A 7,500-nucleotide genomic window follows, 5' to 3' on the forward strand; every position below is an offset into this window, starting at 1 on the left:
AGCCAGCAGCCTGTGCAGCAGTTCTGACACCCGCCATTGCTGCTGGGCCAGCCCGCCTTGAAGCACGTACAGCAGACTGACAAGCGGAGCGACAGAAGACGCTGAGATATGGAGGTGCTTGTGTTGCTGCCGCTTCCAGACACAAACTCACCTGGCATCTCGGAAGGAGCTTCCCTCGCCGACGAGCGGGCTTTCCATCAGGAGCTCAAGGAGCCAGTGGAGCTTCCTGGGGTCCCGCCCCTCCTGTCGGAACACCGTCCATTTGGGGACAATATTACTTTACAAGTTTTATGTTTATATGAGCAACAAACTGCACGTTTTGTTTGTTTTTACCTCCATTTGTGTGAAGGGATTTTTTTTTAACAAGGGAGTGGGGGAAATGTGTGTTGGTGTGCACGTGGCCTTCCAGGGTCCAGGTTAGGTTTTGGACAACACCCGATTATGGGACTTTTTACCGTATTTTTCCGGACCATTATAAGGCGCACTGCCGACCAACGGTTTATTTTGGATCTTTTTTCATATAAAGTGGGGCAAAAAAAGTACTTAGCCAGCCACAGATTGTGCAAGTTGTCCCACTTAGAATGATGACAGAGGTCTGTAATGTTCATCATAGGTACACTTCAACTGTGGGAGACAGAATGTGGGAAAAAAATCCAGGAATTCACATTGTAGGAATTTTTAAGAATTTATTTGTAAATTATGGTGGAAAATAAGTATTTGGTCAACCATTCAAAGGTTTTGGCTGAAAATCTCACGATACATGGCTCCATTCATTCTTTCCTTAACACGGATCAATCGTCCTGTCCCCTTAGCAGAAAAACAGCCCCAAAGCATGATGTTTCCACCCCCATGCTTCACAGTAGGTGTGGTGTTCTTGGGATGCAATTCGGTATTCTTCTTCCTCCAAACACGACGAGTTGAGCTTATACCAAAAAGTTCTATTTTGGTTTCATCTGACCACATGACGGCGTGGCGCAGTGGGGAGAGTGGCCGTGCGCAACCAGAGGGTCCCTGGTTCAAATCCCACCTAGTACCAACCTCGTCACGTCCGTTGTGTCCTGAGCAAGACACTTCACCCTTGCTCCTGATGGGTGCTGGTTGGCGCCTTGCATGGCAGCTCCCTCCATCAGTGTTTGAATGTGTATGTGAATGGGTAAATGTGGAAGTAGTGTCAAAGCGCTTTGAGTACCTTGAAGGTAGAAAAGCGCTATACAAGTACAACCCATTTATTTATTTATCATTTAAAATGACATCCCCTTCGCAGAAAAACAGCTGCAAAGCATGATGTTTCCACCCCCATGCTTCACAGTAGGTGTGGTGTTCTTGGGATGCAATTCGGTATTCTTCTTCCTCCAAACACGACGAGTTGAGTTTATACCATCCATTTTCTACCGCTTATTCCCTTGTGGGGTCGCGGGGGGGGGCTGGCGCCTATCTCAGCTACAATCGGGCGGAAGGCGGGGTACACCCTGGACAAGTCGCCACCTCATCGCAGGGCCAACACAGATAGACAGACAACATTCACACACTAGGACCAATTTAGTGTTGCCAATCAACCTATCCCCAGGTGCATGTCTTTGGAAGTGGGAGGAAGCCGGAGTACCCGGAGGGAACCCACGCATTCACGGGGAGAACATGCAAACTCCACACAGAAAGATCCCGAGCCTGGATTTGAACCCAGGACTGCAGGACCTTCGTATTGTGAGGCAGACGCACTAACCAAAAAGGTATATTTTGGTTTCATCTGACCACATGACATTCTCCCAATCCTCTGCTGTATCATCCATGTATCCATTTTGGTATAAACTCAACTCCTTGTGTTTGGAGGAAGAAGAATACTGAGTTGCATCCCAAGAACACCACACCTACTGTGAAGCATGGGGGTGGAAACATCATGCTTTGGGGCTGTTTTTCTGCTAAGGGGACAGGACGATTGATCCGTGTTAAGGAAAGAATGAATGGGGCCATGTATCGTGAGATTTTGGGCCAAAACCTCCTTCCATCAGTGAGAGCTTTGAATGGTTGACCAAATACTTATTTTCCACCATAATCTACAAATAAATTCTTTAAAATTCCTACAATGTGAATTCCTGGATTTTTTTTTCACATTCTGTCTCTCACAGTTGAAGTGTACCTATGATGAAAATTACAGACCTCTGGCATCATTTGAAGTGGGAGAACTTGCACAATCGCTGGCTGACTAAATTGTCCCACTGTATAAAGGCGCCCCTGATTATAGGGTGCATCAAAGGAGTCATATTATTTAATTTTTTTTCTACATTTGAAACACTTCCTTGTGGTTTACATAACATGTAATGGTGGTTCTTTGGTCAAAATGTTGCATTGAAGATGTTTTACAGATCATCTTCTACTCGCTTTCTGACAGTCGCTTCCCGATGCACCGTTTTGTGGGCAATCTTATTTACGTGGCTCACCTTCGGCAGCGTCTTCTACCCGTCATCTTTGTTGTAACGGTGTAGCGTGCAAGGACGAGAGTGGAACTGTATAAATGACATACAGATTTTGCTAAAATCAATACCGGAGCTTTGAACATGTCACGAGGGAGGTGCGGGACATTGAGTCCAAGTGGACCATGTTCCGAACCTCTATGGTCGAGGTGGCTGATTGGACCTGTGGCCGCAAGGTTGTTGGTGCTTGTTGTGGCGGTAATCCCAGAACCCGTTGGTGGACACCAGCAGTGAGGGATGCCGTCAAGCTGAAGAAGGAGTCCTATCGGGTTCTTTTGGCTCATAATACTCCGGAGGCAGTGGACGGGTACCGACGGGCCAAGCGGTGTGCAGCTTTAGCGGTCGCGGAGGCAAAAACTCGGACATGGGAGGAGTTCGGAGAAGACATGGAGAACAACTTCCGGACGGCTTCGAAGCGATTCTGGACCACCAAAAGCCGCCTCAGGAAGGGGAAGCAGTGCACTATCAACACCGTGTATGGTGCGGATGGTGTTCTGCTGACCTCAACTGCGGATGTTGTGGATCGGTGGAGGGAATACTTCAAAGACCTCCTCAATCCCACCAACACGTCTTCCTTTGAGGAAGCGGTGCCTGGGGAATCTGTGGTGGACTCTCCTATTTCTGGGGCTGAGGTAGTTAAAAAGCTCCTCGGTGGAAAGGCCCCGGGGGTGGATGAGATCCGCCCGGAGTTCCTTAAGGCTCTGGATGCTGTTGGGCTGTCTTGGTTGACAAGACTCTGCAGCATCGCGTGGACATCGGGGGCGGTACCTCTGGATTGGCAGACCGGGGTGGTGGTCCCTTTCTTTAAGAAGGGGGACCGGAGGGTGTGTTCCAACTATCGTGGGATCACACTCCTCAGCCTTCAAGGTAAGGTTTATTCAGGTGTACTGGAGAGGAGGCTACGCCGGATAGTCGAACCTCGGATTCAGGAGGAACAGTTAGGTTTCCGTCCTGGTCGTGGAACTGTGGACCAGCTCTATACTCTCTGCAGGGTCCTTGAGGGTGCATGGGAGTTTGCCCAACCAGTCTACATGTGCTTTTTGGACTTGGAGAAGGCATTGGACAGTGTCCCTCGGGAAGTCCTGTGGGGAGTGCTCAGAGAGTATGGGGTATCGGACTGTCTTATTGTGGCGGTCCGCTCCCTGTATGATCAGTGTCAGAGCTTGGTCCGCATTGCTGGCAGTAAGTCGGACACATTTCCAGTGAGGGTTGGACTCCGCCAAGGCTGTCCTTTGTCACCCATTCTGTTCATAACTTTTATGGACAGAATTTCTAGGCACAGTCAAGGTGTTGAGGGGATCCCATTTGGTGGCTGCAGGATTAGGTCTCTGCTTTTTGCAGATGATGTGGTCCTGATGGCTTCATCTGGCCGGGATCTTCAGCTCTCACTGGATCGGTTCGCAGCCGAGTGTGAAGCGACCGGAATGAGAATCAGCACCTCCAAGTCCGAGTCCATGGTTCTCGCCCGGAAAAGGGTGAAGTGCCATCTCCGGGTTGGGGAGGAGACCCTGCCCCAAGTGGAGGAGTTCAAGTACCTAGGAGTCTTGTTCACGAGTGAGGGAAGAGTGGATTGAGAGATCTGTTGTGGTGAAGAAGGAGCTGAGCCAGAAGGCAAAGCTCTCAATTTACCGGTCGATCTACGTTCCCATCCTCACCTATGGTCATGAGCTTTGGGTCATGACCGAAAGGATAAGATCACGGCTACGAGCGGCCGAAATGAGTTTCCTCCGCCGTGTGGCGGGTCTCTCCCTTAGAGATAGGGTGAAAAGCTCTGCCATCCGGGAGGAACTCAAAGTAAACCCGCTGCTCCTTCACATCAAAAGGAGCCAGATGAGGTGGTTCGGGCATCTGGTCAGGATGCCACCCGAACGCCTCCCTAGGGAGGTGTTTAGGGCACGTCCAACCAGTAGGAGGCCACGGGGAAGACCCAGGACACGTTGGGAAGACTATGTCTCCCGGCTGGCCTGGGAACGCCTCAGGATCCCCCGGGAAGAGCTAGACGAAGTGGCTGGGGAGAGGGAAGTCTGGGATTCCCTGCTTAGGCTGCTGCCCCCGCGACCCGACCTGGGATAAGCGGAAGAAGATGGATGGATGGATGGATGGATGGATGGGCAATACCGGAGCAGCATCTCCTCAAATGTGTCCCGTGAAAAAACGTCCGACTGGAACTCTTACTCTAACTAAAGGTCCTTGGGTAAATAATGTAAACTCACTACACCAGTATGTTTTAGTGCTTTCATGGTGAGTTTACTGACGGATATAAATAAGAACTTTACACTACTTTATATTAAAAATGGCAACAGTGGAGGATGACTGTCTCATAACAAGAAGATAGAAAATAAGAAGACGCTTTTCAACTACGGCGTCAGCACGGACTACAAAAGCGGAATCGCGTAATTTTTCAAGATTTATGCAGATCCCAAATACAGATCAGCAGGTACCAGAAGGTAAGAAAAGTTGCTTTTGCTTTCTATTGCGAAACAAAACGCCAGATAATATATCTTACCCAAATGACTCCCGGGCGCGGCCACCGCTGCTCACCACTGCTCCCCTCACCGCCAAGGAGGTGATCAAGGGTGATTGGCACTTTAACTTTTTAACTTTTATACTTGTATGTTGAGGCACATTAAGTGGTGCGGCTTCATCGCTTACCAAAGTCTTACTAAAACATTTTTGAGCGCCCTGTATATGTTTTATATTTTCAATGGAACATATAAAATGCACCCTGCCTACCGCCCCGAATGCAGCTGAGATAGGCTCCAGCACGCACCGCGACCCTGAAAGGGACAAGCGGTAGAAAGCGATGGATGGATGGCATATAAAACAGTTAAAAATAAAGTACCAATGGTTGTCAAACACACACGAGGTGTGGCAAAATTATTCTCTGCATTTGACCCATCACCCTTGATCACCCCCTGGGAGGTGAAGGGGAGCGGTGAGCAGCAGCAGTGGCCACGCCCGGGAATCATTTTTGTTGATTTAACCCCAATAAAATGTTGGTGATGTTTACTTGAGTCATATCGCCATCATAGTGCGGTCTACACCTATCTCTTATGTTTGACTTCCATCTACTGGTTACACTTATTTACATTATGTGCAAAATAAAATAGCTTCGAAGTTGGTATGCACAACCAGAATTATTCCGTACATTAGGCACACCGGTTTATAAGGTGCACTGTTGAGTTTTGAGGGGGAAAAAAGGAATTTTATGTGTGTGCCTTATAGTGGGAAAATATGGTATTCAATCAGTCAATGTTTATTTATATAGCCTTAAATCACAAGTGTCTCAAAGGGCTGCACAAGCCACAACGACATCCGCGGTACAGAGCCCACATAAGGGCAAGGAAAAACTCACCCCAGTGGGATGTCGGTGACAATGACTATGAGAAACCTTGGAGAGGACCACATATGTGGGCACTCCCCGCTAGTCCATAGTGGATCTAACATAATATTGTGAGAGTCCAGTCCATAGTGGATCTAACCAAATAGTGAGAGTCCAGTCCATAGTGGGTCTAACATAATTATAATAGTGAAAGTCCAGTCCATAGTGGATCTAACATAATAGTGAGAATCCAGTCCATAGTGGATCTAACATAATAATGAGAGTCCAATCCATTATGGATCTAACATAATAGTGAGTCCAGTCCATAGTGGATCTAACATAATAGTGTGAGAGTCCAGTCCATCGTGGATCTGACGTGATAGTGAGTGTCCAGTCCATAGTGGATCTAACATAATAGTGAGAGGCCAGTCCATAGTGGGTCTAACATAATAGTGAGAGTCCAGTCCATAGTGGATCTAACATAATAGTGAGAGTCCAGTCCATAGTGGATCTAACATAATAGTGAGAGTCCAGTCCATAGTGGATCTAACAATAGTAAGAGTCCAATCCATTATGGATCTAACATAATAGTGAGAGTCCAGTCCATAGTGGATCCAACATAATAGGGAGAGTCCAGTCCACAGTGGATCCAACAGAACAGTGAGTGTCCAGTCCATAGTGGATCTAACATATTTTTAAGAGTCCAGTCCATAGTGGATCTAACATATTTTTGAGAGTCCAGTCCATAGTGGATCCAACATAATAGTGTGATAGTCCAGTCCATAGTGGATCTAACATAATAGTGAGAGTCCAGTCCATAGTGGATCTAACATAATAGTGAGAGTCTAGTCCATAGTGGATCCAACCAAATAGTGAGAGTCCAGTCTATAGTGGATCTAACATAATAGTGAAAGTCCAGTCCATAGTGGATCTAACATAATAGTGAGAGTCCAGTCCGTTGTGGATCCAACATAACAGTGAGAGTCCAGTCCATAGTGGATCCAACATAATAGTGTGACAGTCCAGTCCATAGTGGATCTAACATAATAGTGAGAGTCCAGTCCATAGTGGGTCTAACATAATTATAATAGTGAGAGTCCAGTCCATAGTGGATCTGACATAATAGTGAGAGTCCAGTCCATAGTGGATCTAACATAATAGTGTGAGAGTCCAGTCCATAGTGGATCTAACATAATAGTGAGAGTCCAGTCCATAGTGGATCTAACATAATAGTGAGAGTCCAGTCCATATTGGATCTAACATAATAGTGAGAGTCCAGTCCATATTGGATCTAACATAATAGTGAGAGTCCAGTCCATAGTGGATCTAACATAATAGTGAGAGTCCAGTCCATAGTGGATCTAACATAATAGTGAGAGTCCAGTCCATAGTGGATCTAACATAATAGTGAGAGTCCAGTCCATAGTAGATCCAACATAATAGTGAGAGTCCAGTCCATAGTGGATCTAACATAATAGTGAGAGTCCAGTCCATAGTGGATCTAACATAATAGTGAAAGTCCAGTCCATAGTGGATCTAATATAATAGTGAGTCCAGTCCATAGTTGATCTAACATAATAGTGTGAGAGTCCAGTCCATAGTGGATCTAACATAATAGTGAGAGTCCAGTCCATAGTGGATCTAACATAATAGTGAGAGTCCAGTCCATAGTGGATCTAACATAATAGTAAGAGAGTCCACTCCATAGTG

The 7,500-nt window shown here is 46.8% G+C and overlaps 1 pseudogene; it reads right to left on the reverse strand.

Annotated features, from left to right (window-relative positions):
- The window catches only part of LOC133557227 (proteasome activator complex subunit 4B-like), a 199,170-nt pseudogene that overhangs the window by 32,463 nt on the left and 159,207 nt on the right, over positions 1-7,500 (reverse strand).

This window comes from Nerophis ophidion, linkage group LG08 (genome assembly GCF_033978795.1).
Source record: "Nerophis ophidion isolate RoL-2023_Sa linkage group LG08, RoL_Noph_v1.0, whole genome shotgun sequence".
NCBI classification, from domain to species: Eukaryota; Metazoa; Chordata; class Actinopteri; order Syngnathiformes; family Syngnathidae; genus Nerophis; species Nerophis ophidion.